The following is a 15,290-nucleotide window of genomic DNA, read 5'->3' on the forward strand; positions in this document are numbered from 1 at the left end:
TCTCAGCCTTAATTTCCTTTTGTATGAAATGGGGGAAATAATAGTACCTATCCCCCAAATACCCCAAGACTGAAGGAATAATTCATGTACTCTAAGAATTGGATACATTTAAGCATTTCCCCCAATTGCCTCTTGGCTTTATTTTGCACAGTCTGCCTCAAGGGAAAGGGTGGAAAGAAGCTGTGCTGGGTCCATGTAATTGTAACTTGGTCCTAGGCTGGCCTGATCCTGCACACACCCTGGGCCTGCCACTGTAATTTGCTCCATCAAGCAGGTAAGTTCTCCATCGCCTTACCCCCCAGTTTAGAGCAGCTTCTGTTGAAGAGAATGGGTACAGAGTAGGAAAGCAACTTTCGCCTTGCTCTCCATTATTATATGAGAAAACTGTATTTTGTTTATCCCAGTTTCAGAAGTGCCGCTGTTTCACAAAATTTATTTTTGAAATACATACAAAAAGGAAAACTTAGAAATAATCAGTGCACAGCTGCATGAATGTTCATGCTCTCAGAACCAAGCCCTAGATCAAGAAAGAGCACTTTCTTGTGCCTTCCTTCCCCAGGATCCTTCTTCCACTTACCACTCTGCCCCCTCTCCAGGGTAACCACTGTGTTTTTATTTCTCTTAGCATTGTTTGTGAGATTCATCTATGTTGTTAAATGCAGTTGCAGAGCCTTCTATTAGGTAATCCATTACTGATCAGCGTCTCTCTCCCCCCCCCCATTAGCTAATTTTTAAAGACACGTAAATGAGTTGGGGACATACAGTGTGCCAAACATTGTGGAAGGCCCTTTACTTGAATTTTTTTTTTTTTTTTAAATCCTCAGTGTAGCCCAGTAATGTATTTCTAATCCTCAGTTTCCTCATGGGAATGCTTAGACTCAAAGAGTGACTAGCATCATCTAGTCACACAGCTATTAAATGATAGATTATAGCTTACTGCCCTCTTTTCTGAGTCTGTGATAAGGCTAACTAGCCAGCATGTAGCCAGATGCTGAACCTACTTCATTCGTGTCCAAACTTATGCTGAAATCTGAGAAATAACTCATGAATCATACATAGTAAATCCCTTAGTTACTGTTGGAATCAAGAGCCTGAACTCTTCTTCACCAAGAGACAGTTGTACAAGTTAAGTGTTTATTTGACTAATCAGATGCATCACTGAACCAGAAATTCCAAATTCAACCAGCAAATAGCCTTGTGGTAGGCATAAACAAGTTACATGCAGAGGCTTTTAAAAGGGATCCCCAGAACACCCCAAACACCTGATTGTGTGTGAGTCATAGCCCTGGTGTGCACTTTGGGTTCTTCTGCTCCAAAAATTTGGGTTCCTGCTGTAAACAGTAGATAATTCCAAGTTACAAGGCAAGGGAAAAAGGGAAATAATTAAGGATTAGTGCACTTTGTGGTTAATAATATTGTATTAAGCAGATGTTTCAGAATGTTTATTCAAATGCTACCTTCTCTGTAAAGATGTTGAATACCTGCTATTCTTTGGGGACTGGTTCTTCTAAAAATATTTTTCCGGGGAGTTCCCGTCGTGGTGCAGTGGTTAACGAATCCGACTAGGAACCATGAGGTTGCGGGTTCGATCCCTGCCCTTGCTCAGTGGGTTAACAATCCGGCGTTGCCGTGAGCTGTGGTGTAGTTTGCAGACACGGCTCGGATCCCGCGTTGCTGTGGCTCTGGCGTAGGCCGGTGGCTACAGCTCCGATTCAACCCCCTAGCCTGGGAACCTCCATATGCCGCAGGAGCGGCCCAAGAAATAGCAACAACAACAACAACAAGACAAAAAAATATATATATATATTTTTCCATTGAAGGCTATGTTTTGCTACACCTTGTATGTAGCATGACTCCCTAGGATGGTTGGCTGGCCGATGGAAACAATTTATTTTCACCTTAATTTACATATCCCTTCTGGTCATAAAGTCATAAAGATACATAATAATAAAAAGTGAGAGCTGTTGAGTTTGTTCTTATTTTTCCAAAGCATGTGGGTAGTGAATCTTTATTATAAAGATCCCATGAGATAAGTATTACCTCTCTTTGACAGAAGGGGACGCTGAGCTTTAGAGATCTCAGGTGTCTTCTGTATACAAATCAGGTCTGATGCAGCAGCCCCATGTCTTTTGGTTTTCATTTAATATCACCCAGTTGTGTTGTCTGTCAACTTCATGGATACTTTTCTCTAAGTCACAAGAATGTGAACTGGGTTGTAATCGGGGCTGTGTTCTCCAGGGGAGAAGCAGCCTGTTAGAAAGAGATGAAGAGGATAGTGCTCAGAGCTCAAAGAAATGAAAAAGTAATAGGGTTGCAGAATGCTTTTATAACATAATGCACAAATACGTATAAATGTATCTAGGTATGTTTTGCTTAAACCCAGTAGTGACGTTTAGGATGTATTAGTCAGGGTTCACCAAAGAAATGGACCCGTTGGAGTTATATATGAAAGAAAGACAGACAGAAAGAGAGAGAGATTGAGATTTTAAAGGAATGGCTGCCTTCGTTGTGAGGCGGGCAAGTGTGAAATGTGCAGAGCAGGCTGGAAATTGCAACAAGGGTTGATGTTATAGTCTTTACTCCGAAGTTGGGAAATTCAGGCAGAGTTTCTGTGTTGCAGTCTGGAAGCAGAATTCCTTCCTCTTAGGGAGCCCTCCAGCTTTCAGCTGATTGGATGTGGCCCCCCTACATTATGAAGGGTAAGCTGCTTTTCTCAGAGTCTACTGCTTTAAATAGTAATCACCTCAAAAAAGAAAAAAAGAAACCTTCACAGTAGTATCTAGAATAATGTTTGACCAAACAATTGGGCACAATAGTCTGTGCCAAGTCAACACACAAAATTAACCATCACAGGGGGTAAAAATATAAGAATGATCCTTTTATTGTTTTTATTTTATTATTTTTTTTATGGCCACACCTGCAGCCTATGGAAGTTCCCAGGCCAGGGGTTGGATCGGAGCTACAGCTGCCGGCCTTCCCCACAGTGGCAGCAACACCGGATCCAAGCCACAGCTGTGAACCATGCTGCAGCTTATGGTAAAGCTGCATCCTTTACTTGCTGAGCAAGGCCGGGGATCGAACCCGCATCGTCACAGAGACAACATCAGGTCCTTAACCTGCTGAGCCACAACAGGAACTCCAATAATGATCCTTTTAAAAAGTAACTGGGAATAAAAACTGTTTACCAATAAAAAACAAAATACCCGTATCATAGTTCTGAATTTGGTGTTTGTCATATATTTTATATTGTATACATAGAATGTATTTATCATTTTTCTCCATAATTTAACTAAATATATTTTCTTTAGTTGGAGTGTTAAAATTTCAGGCTAGAATTGCTTAGGTAGAAAATGGTTTGAAATTCCTTGCAGTTTAAAGAGGAAGTAATATAATCTGTGTTTAGCAGAACCATACCCTCGGCCACTTAGCCATTTCATGGTGATTTGGGCTTACAGTTGCATCTTTCCAAACATTTTCTCCAGCGGTTTAAATCCATTCATTCTCAGTATCCTGATCTCTCCTTGTTGGTCATCTTGTTATGTTATTTATTCATAGACATAATAAGAAACTCCCTATAGTGTTTGTGGCTTTATCATTTGATTGACTTTAGTTGCAGCCACCTGGAGCCTTGACTCATTTTTTTCATTCTAAATGTAAATCACTAGTATTTACAATGGACAGCACTATTCAAGACACAGGCATTATTAACCAGTTGGGCAGCCTTCCTGCCTGCATCAATCTTCTTGTCTAATGGCAATCATAGAATGAAAGAATGAGAATGTGCTGTGTTGAGTGTGTGTGATCTGGCTGGGTAGTAGTTAGGATACAGCATAAGCTAAACATCAAGTTAGAATTAAGAACCCATTGTACAAAAACCTTAATTCTGACATCATCATTTACAAATGACTTAACAATTGGAACCAGCAGATCATTAACTGTATTTGATTTTGACTTTGTCTTTACCACACATTTTTATTCTCAGGCATCTGTTTCTTGTCCATTACCATGTTTTCAACTGGCTTACTACATGTTAGCCCCACGTATGTTCAGAAAAATATGGTTTACCTCTTCATTTCTGTTATCCACTGCCTCCTATGTGATTTTAAATTCTGTTGCCTTTTCAGTCACCATCTTTCTATCTCTTTCTTTTTTTTTTTTTTGTCTTTTTTTAATATATATATATATATATTTTTTTAGAATTTGAAATGTGAGCTGTTGTTGGTTTTTTTTTTTTTTTATTATTATTTTCCCACTGTACAGCAAGGGGGTCAGGTCATCCTTAGATGTATACATTGCAGTTACAGTTTTTTCCCCCACCCTTTCTTCTGTTGCGACATGAGTATCTAGACATAGTTCTCAATGCTATTCAGCAGGATCTCCTTATAAATCTATTCTAGGTTGTGTCTGATAAGCCCAAGCTCCCGATCCCTCCCACTCCCTCCCCCTCCCATCAGGCAACCACAAGTCTCTTCTCCAAGTCCATGATTTTCTTTTCTGAGGAGATGTTCATTTGTGCTGGATATTAGATTCCAGTTATAAGTGATATCATATGGTATTTGTCTTTGTCTTTCTGGCTCATTTCACTCAGGATGAGATTCTCTAGTTCCATCCATGTTGCTGCAAATGGCATTATGTCATCCTTTTTTATGGCTGAGTAGTATTCCATTGTGTATATATACCACCTCTTCCGAATCCAATCATCTGTCGATGGACATTTGGATTGTTTCCATGTCCTGGCTATTGTGAATAGGGCTGCAATGAACATGCGGGTGCATGTGTCTCTTTTAAGTAGAGCTTTGTCCGGATAGATGCCCAAGAGTGGGATTGCAGGGTCATATGGAAGTTCTATGTATAGATTTCTAAGGTATCTCCAAACTGTTCTCCATAGTGGCTGTACCAGTTTACATTCCCACCAGCAGTGCAGGAGGGTTCCCTTTTCTCCACAGCCCCTCCAGCACTTGTTATTTGTGGATTTATTAATGATGGCCATTCTGACTGGTGTGAGGTGATATATCTCATGGTAGTTTTGATTTGCATTTCTCTTATAATCAGCGATGTTGAGCATTTTTTCATGTGTTTGCTGGCCATCTGTGTATCTTCTTTGGAGAAATGTCTATTCAGGTCTTTTGCCCATTTTTCCATTGATTGATTGGCTTTTTTGCTGTTGAGTTGTATAAGTTGCTTGTATATTCTAGAGATTAAGCCCTTGTCAGTTGCATCATTTGAAACTATTTTCTCCCATTCTGTAAGTTGTCTTTTTGTTTTCTTTTTGGTTTCTTTTGCTGTGCAAAAGCTTTTCAGTTTGATGAGGTCCCATGGGTTTATTTTTGCTCTAATTTCTATTGCTTTGGGAGACTGCCCTGAGAAAATATTCATGATGTTGATGTCAGAGAGTGTTTTGCCTATGTTTTCTTCTGGGAGTTTGATGGTGTCCTGTCGTATATTTAAGTCTTTCAGCCATTTTGAGTTTATTTTTGTGCATGGTGTGAGGGTGTGTTCTAGTTTCATTGCTTTGCATGCAGCTGTCCAGGTTTCCCAGCAATGCTTGCTGAATAGACTTTCCTTTTCCCATTTGATGTTCCTGCCTCCCTTGTCAAAGATTAATTGACCATAGGTGTCAGGGTTTATTTCCGGATTCTCTATTCTGTTCCATTGGTCTGTCTGTCTGTTTTGATACCAGTACCACACTGTTTTGATGACTGCGGCTTTGTAGTATTTCTTGAAGTCTGGGAGAGTGATGCCTCCTGCTTGGTTTTTGTTTCTCAGGATTGCTTTGGCGATTCTGGGTCTTTTGTGGTTCCATATAAATGTTTGGATTGTTTGTTCTAGTTCTGTGAACAATGTCATGGGTAATTTGATAGGGATTGCATTGAATCTGTAGATTGCTTTGGGTAGGATGGCCATTTTCACAATATTGATTTTTCCAATCCAGGAACATGGAATATCTTTCCATTTCTTTACATCTTCTTTGATTTCTTTGATTAAAGTTTTATAGTTCTCGGCATATAGGTCCTTTACCTCTTTGGTCAGGTGTATTCCGAGGTATTTGATTTTGTGAGGTACAATTTTAAAAGGTATCATTTTTTTGTATTCCTTTTCTAATGTTTCATTGCTGGTATACAGAAATGCAACTGACTTCTGAATGTTAATCTTATATCCTGCCACTTTGCTGAATTTATTAATCAGTTCAAGGAGTTTTGGGGTTGAGTCCTTAGGGTTTTCTAGGTATAGTATCATATCATCTGCATACAGTGACAGTTTGATCTCTTCTTTTCCTATATGGATGCCTTTTATTTCTTTTGTTTGTCTAATTGCTGTGGCTAAGACTTCCAAAACTATGTTGAAGAGCAGTGGTGAGAGTGGGCATCCCTGTCTTGTTCCAGATTTGAGTGAGAAGGCTTTCAGTTTTTCCCCATTGAGGATTATATTTGCTGTGGGTTTATCATAACTGGCTTTGATTATATTCAGGAATGTTCCCTCTATACCCACTTTGGCGAGGATCTTGATCATGAATGGATGTTGAACTTTGTCAAATGCTTTTTCTGCGTCTATTGAGATGATCATATGATTTTTGACCTTTTTTTTTGTTAATGTGGTGTATGATGCTGATTGATTTGCGTATGTTGAACCATCCTTGTGAACCTGGGATGAACCCAACCTGGTCATGGTGTATAATTTTTTTGATATGTTGTTGGATTCGGTTGGCTAAGATTTTGTTGAGAATTTTTGCATCTATATTCATCAATGATATTGGCCGATAGTTTTCTTTTTTGGTGGTATCTCTGCCTGGTTTTGGAATGAGGGTGATGGTGGCCTCATAGAATGTCTTTGGGAGTATTCCTTCTTCTTCAACCTTTTGAAAGAGTTTAAGGAGGATGGGCACCAATTCCTCTTTATATGTTTGATAAAATTCACCTGTGAAGCCATCTGGTCCTGGGCTTTTATTTGTAGGGAGTGATTTTATGACCTCTTCAATTTCATTTCTAGTGATCGGTCTGTTCAGTTGGTCTGTTTCTGCTTGATTCAGTTTTGGCAAGCTGTAAGATTCTAGAAAATTGTCCATTTCTTCCAGATTGTCAAACTTGTTGCCATACAGTTGTTCATAGTATTCTCTTATGGTTTTTTGTATTTCTGCTGTATCCGTTGTGATTTCTCCTTTTTCATTTATAATTTTGGTGATTTGGGTTCTTTCTCTCCTCTTTTTAGTGAGTCTGGCCAGGGGTTTGTCAATTTTGTTCACCTTTTCAAAGAACCAGCTCTTGGTTTTATTAATTTTCTCTATTGTTTTTTGAGTCTCTATTTTATTGATTTCTTCTTTGATCTTTATAATTTCCTTCCTTCTGCTGACTTTAGGACTTTTTTGTTCTTCTTTTTCTAATTCGTTTAGGTGGAGGGTTAAGTTGTCAATTTGGGATCTTTCTTCTTTTTTGAGAAAGGCCTGGATTGCTATAAATTTCCCTCTGAGCACTGCTTTCGCAGCATCCCATAGATTTTGAGAGGTTGTGTCTTCATTATCATTTGTTTCAAGGTAGTTTTTAATTTCCTTCTTGATTTCCTCATTGACCCATTGGTTTTTTAGTAGCATGTTGTTTAGTCTCCATGGAGTAGGTTTTTTCTCTTTGCTTTTCCCATGGTTGATTTCTAATTTCATGGCATTGTGGTCAGAGAAGATACTTGAGATAATTTCTACGCTCCTAAATTTATTGAGATTCGCTTTGTGTCCCAATATGTGGTCGATTCTTGAGAATGTTCCATGAGCATTTGAGAAGAATGTGTATTCTGCTTTTTTTGGATGTAGTGTCCTGAAGATATCAATTAAGTCTAACTTTTCTATTGTTTCCTTTAGGATCTCTGTTGCTTTATTGGTTTTCTGTCTAGAGGATCTGTCCATTGATGTGAGGGGGGTATTTAGGTCTCCTACTATGATTGTATTCTCATCAATATCTCCCTTTATGTCTGTTAATATTTGTTGTGTGTATCTGGGTGCTCCTGTATTTGGGGCATATATGTTGACAATAGTAACATCCTCTCCTTGGATGGATCCCTTAATCATTAAATAGTGTCCTTCTTTGTCTTTCTTTATGCCTTTTGTTTTAAAGTCTATTTTGTCTGACATGAGCGTTGCGACTCCTGCTTTTCTGTCATGTCTATTGGCGTGAAATATTTTTCCCCACCCTTTCACTTTCAATCTATATGTATCTTTTGTCCTAAGGTGAGTTTCTTGTAGGCAGCATATTGAAGGTTTTTGCCTTTTTATCCACTCAGCCACTCTGTGTCTTTTGATTGGGGCATTCAGTCCATTGACATTTAAGGTGATAATTGATAGATGATTATTTATTGCCATTTGAACCTCGTGTTCCAGTTGATTCTATGGTTCTCCATTTTTTTTTTTTTTTTTTTTTTTTGGGTGGATGGTCTCCTGTTATTATCTGCTCGAGTGGTTTTTTTTTTTCATTTTTTGCAAATGCAATATTTGGTTTTGGCTTGTGATTGCCCTGTTTTTTAGGTATGCTAACCCCTTCCCATAAATGTGTGTTTTAGCCTGATGGTCCTGTAAGTTCAAACACTTCATTACTATATTAAAATTAAGAAGAGAGACATACATATAAACAAAAAGGGTTATTTACCTCCTGACATCCCTGGCCCACATTTTATGGTTTTGATGACTCTTTTTTATTTTTTTCTTTTTAATTTTATTTTGTTTGAAGCATGTTCATGATTAAATCTGTATGCTGGCTTATTTGAGTGACTTCTCTCTGATTGCAGTTTCCTCAGTCCTAGTTCTTCCTCTTCTTCTTCTTCTTTTTTTTTTTTTTTCTTTTCTTTTTTCTTCCCTTTCCTTCCTTTCTTTTTGGTTTAGAGAAGCCCTTTCAATATTTCCTTTAACCTGGGTTTTGTGTTGCTGTATTCTTTAAGTTTTTGTTTGTTGGGAAAAAATTTTTATTTCCCCTTCTATTTTAAATGATATTCTTGCTGGCTAGAGTATTCTAGGTTGCATATTTTTTCCTTTTAGCACTTTAAATATCTCTTGCCATTCCCTCCTGGCCTGTAGTGTTTCTGTAGAGAAATCAGCTGATATTCTTATGGGGGTTCCCTTGTAGGTAACATTCTGTTTTTCTCTTGCTGCCTTGAGGATCCTCTCTTTATCACTAACTTTTGCCATTTTTATTATGATGTGTCTTGGTGTGGGTCTGTTTGGGTTCAGTTTGTTTGGGGCCCTCTGTGCTTCTTGTATCTTGAATCCAGTATCCTTTAGATTTCGGAAGTTTCCAGCAATAATTTCTTCAAATATATTTTCCATTCCCTCATCTTTTTCTACTCCTTCTGGAATTCCTATTATGCGTAGATTGGCCTGCTTTATATTATCCCATAGGTCTCTTATATTGCTTTCCAGTTTTTTGATTCGGTTTTCTGTCTGTTGACCAGATTGAGTGATTTCCATTATTCTATCTTCCATATCACTGATTCGTTCTTCTGCATTATTCATTCTGGTTTTTACTGCCCCTAGTTCAGTTTGCATCTCTGCAAATGAATGTTCTAGTTTTTCTTGGCTCCTCCTTATATTTTCTAGTTCCTTTCTGAGGGTATCTGCATTACTGTTCATATCTTCTCTTAATTCCTTCAGTATTTTCACTATTTCTCTTTTGAACTCCAGGTCTGTCAGACTGCCGAGATCTGTTTCATTGTTGACTGTTTTAGGTGAGTTCTCCTGTTGGTTTGACTGGGAGTGGTTTCTCAGCTTCTTCATCTTGCTTGTTGTTTTCTTTCTCCTGAGGGAGTTGTACTCTCCGTGATCGGGCAGTGTTTGCCTTGTCACTGCCATGGAATATTTCCTGAGGGCTGGCGTTGTTGGTCAATCTTTTTTGAGGCAGTGTGGCTTTTCTGGAGTGTTGATGGGGCTAACAGTGTTTCTTTGAAGCAAAGGAGGACTTCCTGAGGGCAGACAGGACTGAGAGGTCCACACCGCGATGGTAGCAGATTTCACTTGGCCATGCAGAGCTTGCTCTGGTGTTTTTAGGCTGTGGGGTTCTTGCAGGGGGTTGGCGGTGTTGGGCAGCTACTTTTTAGGGGTGCATCACCTCCTGGGGGCTGGAGCAGCTATCTGGGGCACTGAGAACCAGTCTGGCTGAGCTTGTTGCAGCTTTTCTGGGCTGCAGGGGGTCCTGCCTGGAGCTGGCAGTCCTATGCAGCTGGTCCACTAGAGCATCCCCTGGGGGCTTGGGCGGGCAGCAGGGCCGTTGGAAACCGAAGAGGCTCCTCCCCGGGGCAACCCGACTCAGAAAAACCGTCGGAGAATTAGGCCGATCTATTCACAGCCTGGCTAAGCTTGTTCTAGCTTTTCTAGGCTGCAGGCCTTTTCTCGGGGGCTGGTGCTGTTTGGTGCTGCTCTGCGGAAGTGTAGCCCCTCCAAAGGGCAAGCAGGCCTGTGCAGGGACAGCCCCTGCGGTGGTAGGCTTCAGGCAATTGTTGAGGCCAGCCCTCCTGGATGGCAGGCAGCCCCAGGTCCGTGAGAGCATAGGGCGTGGCGGGGGTGGGGGGAGGGGATGCACTGGGAAGCAGAGTTTTCAGCTAGCTAGCGGGCCTGTAAGCTTGCTGTGGCGTGGGGGGTATTCTATGGGGACCCACCCCTTCTTCTCTCCCCTCCCCAGCACGGGCGCAGACCAGGCTCTTCTCTCAGGTTCCCTCTGATGTGGCTTTCCCCTTCCCCACTCCTGGAGTATTGCTCCCTTCCTCTGCGACAGCTTTGTTTTCTAGTCTCCCAGGCAGTCTCTGCCCCGTCAACTGGTTTCTAGACCTCCCAAGCAGTTTCTGCTCTGCCCCGCCCCCCTAGCCCGGGGACTAATCTCTGGAGCCGAGGTCTCGGTGCCCAGCCCCCACCCAGGCGGCGCCCCCCGGCCCTTTCTCGGGGACTAACCTTCTGCGGCGAGGTCTCGGTGCCCAGCCCCCCCCCCCCCCCCCCCAGGCATCCCCCGGCCCTTTCTCAGGGATTAACCTTCGGAGGCGAGGTCTCGGTGCCCAGCCCCCACCCAGGCGTCTCAATTTTTGGTGACTCTGCCCGTAGTTCAGATGGTCCGTTGGGTTCTTGATCAGCTTTTCCGTACTCCAACTTACTGCTACACTCTTCTCTGCATCTGGAGATTCCTCCGGTTCATTTGATCTTTCGCCCGGTAGGTGACTTTCCAGGGTGCGGGATCCCTTTCTCCTCCGCAGTTCCCTTTCGGGAGCCCCCGTCTCGCTCGGATTCGCCTTCTCTCACTCTCCTCTTTTCTCCTGTTCTGCCCAATAATGTCACGAATTTCTTGCCGTTATTGGAGTTTAGGTTCCTCTGCCAGCGATTGGTTGCTGTTCTGTGCGAGTCATTTATTCTGTAGATGTGCTTTTTTTGTTGTGTTTATGGGAGAGGGCGAGCGTGTCTTCCTACTCCTCCGCCATCTTGTCCTCTCTCCTTAATAATTTTTTTTTATTTTCCCACTGTACATCAAGGGGGTCAGGTTATCCTTACATGTATACATTGCAGTTGCAGTTTTTTCCCCCACCCTTTCTTCTGTTGCAACATGAGTATCTAGACAAAGTTCTCAATGCTATTCAGTAGGATCTCCTTGTAAATCTATTCTAAGTTGTGTCTGAGAAGCCCAACCTCCCGATCCCTCCCACTCCCTCCCCCTCCCATCAGGCAGCCGCAAGTCTCTTCTCCAAGTCCATGATTTTCTTTTCTGAGGAGATGTTCATTTGTGCTGGATATTAGATTCCAGTTATAAGTGATATCATATGGTATTTGTTTTTTTGTCTTTTTAGGTCTGTACCCCCAGCATGCGGAGGTTCCCAGGCTAGGGGTCAAATTGGAGCTGTAGCCCCTGGCTTATGCCACAGCAACACCAGATCCGAGCCGCCTCTGCAACCTACACCACAGCTCATGGCATCGCTGGATCCTTAACCCACTGAGTAAGGCCAGGGATTGAACCTGTGTCCTCATGGATACTAGTCAGAGCCATGACAGGAACTCCCTCACCATCTTTCTCTTCTCTGTGCTTTTCTTTTGTGTTCTTCCACTCTATTAAAGATGAGCAACCTTATCCTGGGAAAGTCCAGAGTTTGTCATTAGACTGCCTTTCCCCTGGGTTGTCCGAATGCCATTTCCTTACTTAATTCATATTAAATTTTTCTTGGGCCATGTATATATGTGGAGGCTGTGCAAGTTGATGAAATATAAGTTTTTTTGAGAGGAAATTAAAATGTAAAGTTTTCTAGATTGCCAAAGAAAGTACCATTGGATTTTCTGCTCTTGTGTTAGGATCATTCCCTCTTGCCACCATTCCAACAGAAAGGAGAGAGCCGACTTACACAACAACTGCAGCATTAGAGAGTAGGAAGTGTACCTTCAAGAATATATCCCCTCTTGCCCATTGACTATATGTTTAGTATTCATGTACTATATGCCTCACCTGACCATTTGACATTTATTGCTTTATGTTCTTTCATGATACATTGACCTACAACTCAACTTTGGCATTCAAAAAAAAAAAAAAAAAGTTAACCTTGTTTTATTACTGATATTTTAGTCTTACCAAGCCCAAACTGTGTCTTCATCTGTCATAGTGCCTTGTAGATAAAAGGCAGTAAACGAATGTTTGTGCCTTTTGGATGAAAACACAGTGATTCAGATCTTGACTAGGATTGGAAAGGTTAGGTTTCTATCCCAACCCCACCCTCCTTCCCTCAAAGCTTTGTAAGTTTAGAAGTACTTGGTTTCTCTAATAATTAGTGCTGTTGAGCATTTTTTTGTGTGCCTGTTGGCCATCTGTGTGTCTTCTTTGGAGAAATGTCTAATCAGGCCTTCTTCCCATATTACAAAGCTATAGTAATCAAGACAGTGTGGTACTGGTACCAAAATAGACATACAAACCAATGGAGCAGAACAGAGAACACAAAACTAAACCCAGACACCTTTTTTCAATTAATCTTCAACAAAGAGGGGAAGAATATAAAATGGGAAAAAGACAGTCTCTTCAGCAAATGGTGCTGGGAAAACTGGACAGCAGCATGTAAATCAATGAAACTAGAATACACCCTTACACCATGCACAAAAATAAATTCAAAGTGTCTTAAAGACTTAAACATAAGACAAGACACCATCAAACTCCTAGAAGAGAACATAGGCAAAACATTCTCTGACATCAACTGTACAAATGCTTTCTTAGGTCTGTCTCCCAATGCAACAGAAATAAACAAATGGGACCTAATCAAACTTACAAGCTTTGGAAAAGCAAAGGAAACCATAACAACAAAAAACAAAAAAACAACCTATGGAATGGGAGAAAATAGTTTCAAACAATGCAACTAACAAGGGCTTAAACTCTAAAATATACATATTATTTATACAACTTAACAAAAATCTCCATCTACTTATTTACTCTCGCATTTAAGATAGCTTTAAAAGTTAACATAATTCAGTAGATTTCAACTGGAGAGGAATAGCTAGGAAAATTGATATTTCAGACCTATGCTGCTGTTCTCTTTATGAGACATTTTATTATCCTGATGGGTGGAGCTATGACTCAAAGATTTCTAAAAATGAATTTCCGTACACAGTTGTATATGAAAATGCCCTTGAAGAGGTCTTAAAAGTATTTTGTATCACACACTGTTCACGTGATGCATTAAACAATGCTGCCCCTGCCATGGGCTAAGAATAAGAAAACCTCCTGTGAACTTAGTTCATTTGAGGACCTGAAATTTAAAAGGAAAGTGAAGTGTAATTTTCTGAATATACTTGTGTGGAGTTTCTTTCTTGAGTTACTAGCATTGTCCCCACAGCAATTCAGCCAGGATTAAATTGTTTTAATCTGCACCCCATTGAATAGACCACTCTCAGAGTAAATTCATGGTGTCTGTAGCTGTCCAAACATAAAGGCAACACATTTGTAAGAGGCTTCCTGTGTCAGTGGGAATTCAGTCTCATGAAAATAATTCACCATTAAGAAAGAATATTCTCCAAAAGAATCTACCTGTCCTTCTCCCATCCACTTGGGTATCTGACTTTTCCTATAAAGTACCCTGATTTGGGCTGCCTGATTACACCCTTCAGAGAAGAAATGTCACCTTGTTCTTAATATCGTGGTTAATTTAGTCAGCAGGACTCTGTTTACATTTGATCTGTAGTTTAGCTGGTTTCTCTGATTTTTCCTGCTGGGAATTAATCTTTCAATATCAAGTCTCCAAACTCCATCTGGGATATGGTTATTCAGAAAATAGCATCATGTCATTTGGAAAAATGGAAACACAGAGGTCATGGGAGAGAGCTAATGATACAGGAGATTTGATTTTCTGTAAGGATTAGTGGTCATTCTAGAAGATTCAGTGAAATCACATTCTTTTAAAAAAATTTTTTTATTAGAGAATAGTTTACTTAAATGTTGTATTAGTTTCAAGTATATAGCAAAGTGAATCAGTTATACATATATATCCATTCTTTTTCAGATTCTCTTCCCATATAGGTTATTACAGAGTATTGAGTATTGAGTAGATTTCCCTGTGCTACTTATAGTATTTGTTAACACTAACCTCCTAATTTACCTCTCCCCCAACTGTTTCCCCTTTGGTAACCATAATAAGTTTGGTTTTGAAATCTTTGAGTCTGTTTCAGTTTTGTAAATAAGTTGTTGCATAAATAATTATTTTGTATCATTTTATTAGATTCCACATATAAGTGATTTGTTTTTCTGACTTACTTCACTTAGTATGATAATCTCTAGATCCATTCATGTTACTGCAAATGGCATTATTTCATTCTTTTCTATGGCTGGGTAATATTCCTTTGTATATATGTACCACGTCTCCTTTATCCATTCTTCTCTGTCAGTGGACATTTAGATTGCTTCCATGTCTTGGCTATTGTTCATAGTAATGCAATGAACACTGGGGTCCATGTATTTTTTCAAATTATGGTTTTCTCTAGATAATGTACCTGGGAATAGGATTACTGGATCATATGATAGTGGGAATCAAACATATCAATGCAGTGTATAGTGAGTAGCACTATGCCTGGACCTCACCTATGCTCAATAAATCTCCATCATCATCAGGTTAGCATTTGGTTTTCTAATAAGAATAATATGGAGTTACCATTGCGGCTCAGTGGAAACGAACCCAACTAGGATCCATGAGGACATGGGTTCAATCCCTGGCCCCAATCAGTGGGTTAAGGATCCGGCATTGCTGTGAGCTGTGGTGTAGGTCGCAGATGCAGCTTGGATCTGGCCTTTCTCTGGCTATGGCATAGGCCAGCAGCT

At 40.4% G+C, this 15,290-nt stretch overlaps 1 protein-coding gene across 5 annotated transcripts in view; it reads left to right on the top strand.

Moving 5' to 3' along the window:
• PTPRG (protein tyrosine phosphatase receptor type G) overlaps nucleotides 1-15,290 on the top strand; it is a 720,153-nt gene that overhangs the window by 480,823 nt on the left and 224,040 nt on the right. The window lies entirely within an intron of this gene.

This window comes from Sus scrofa, chromosome 13, assembly GCF_054392235.1.
Source record: "Sus scrofa isolate SSC_HxYL_T2T_F1_AM1 chromosome 13, Sscrofa_HxYL_maternal_Yorkshire_Landrace_v2.0, whole genome shotgun sequence".
Classification (NCBI taxonomy): Eukaryota; Metazoa; Chordata; class Mammalia; order Artiodactyla; family Suidae; genus Sus; species Sus scrofa.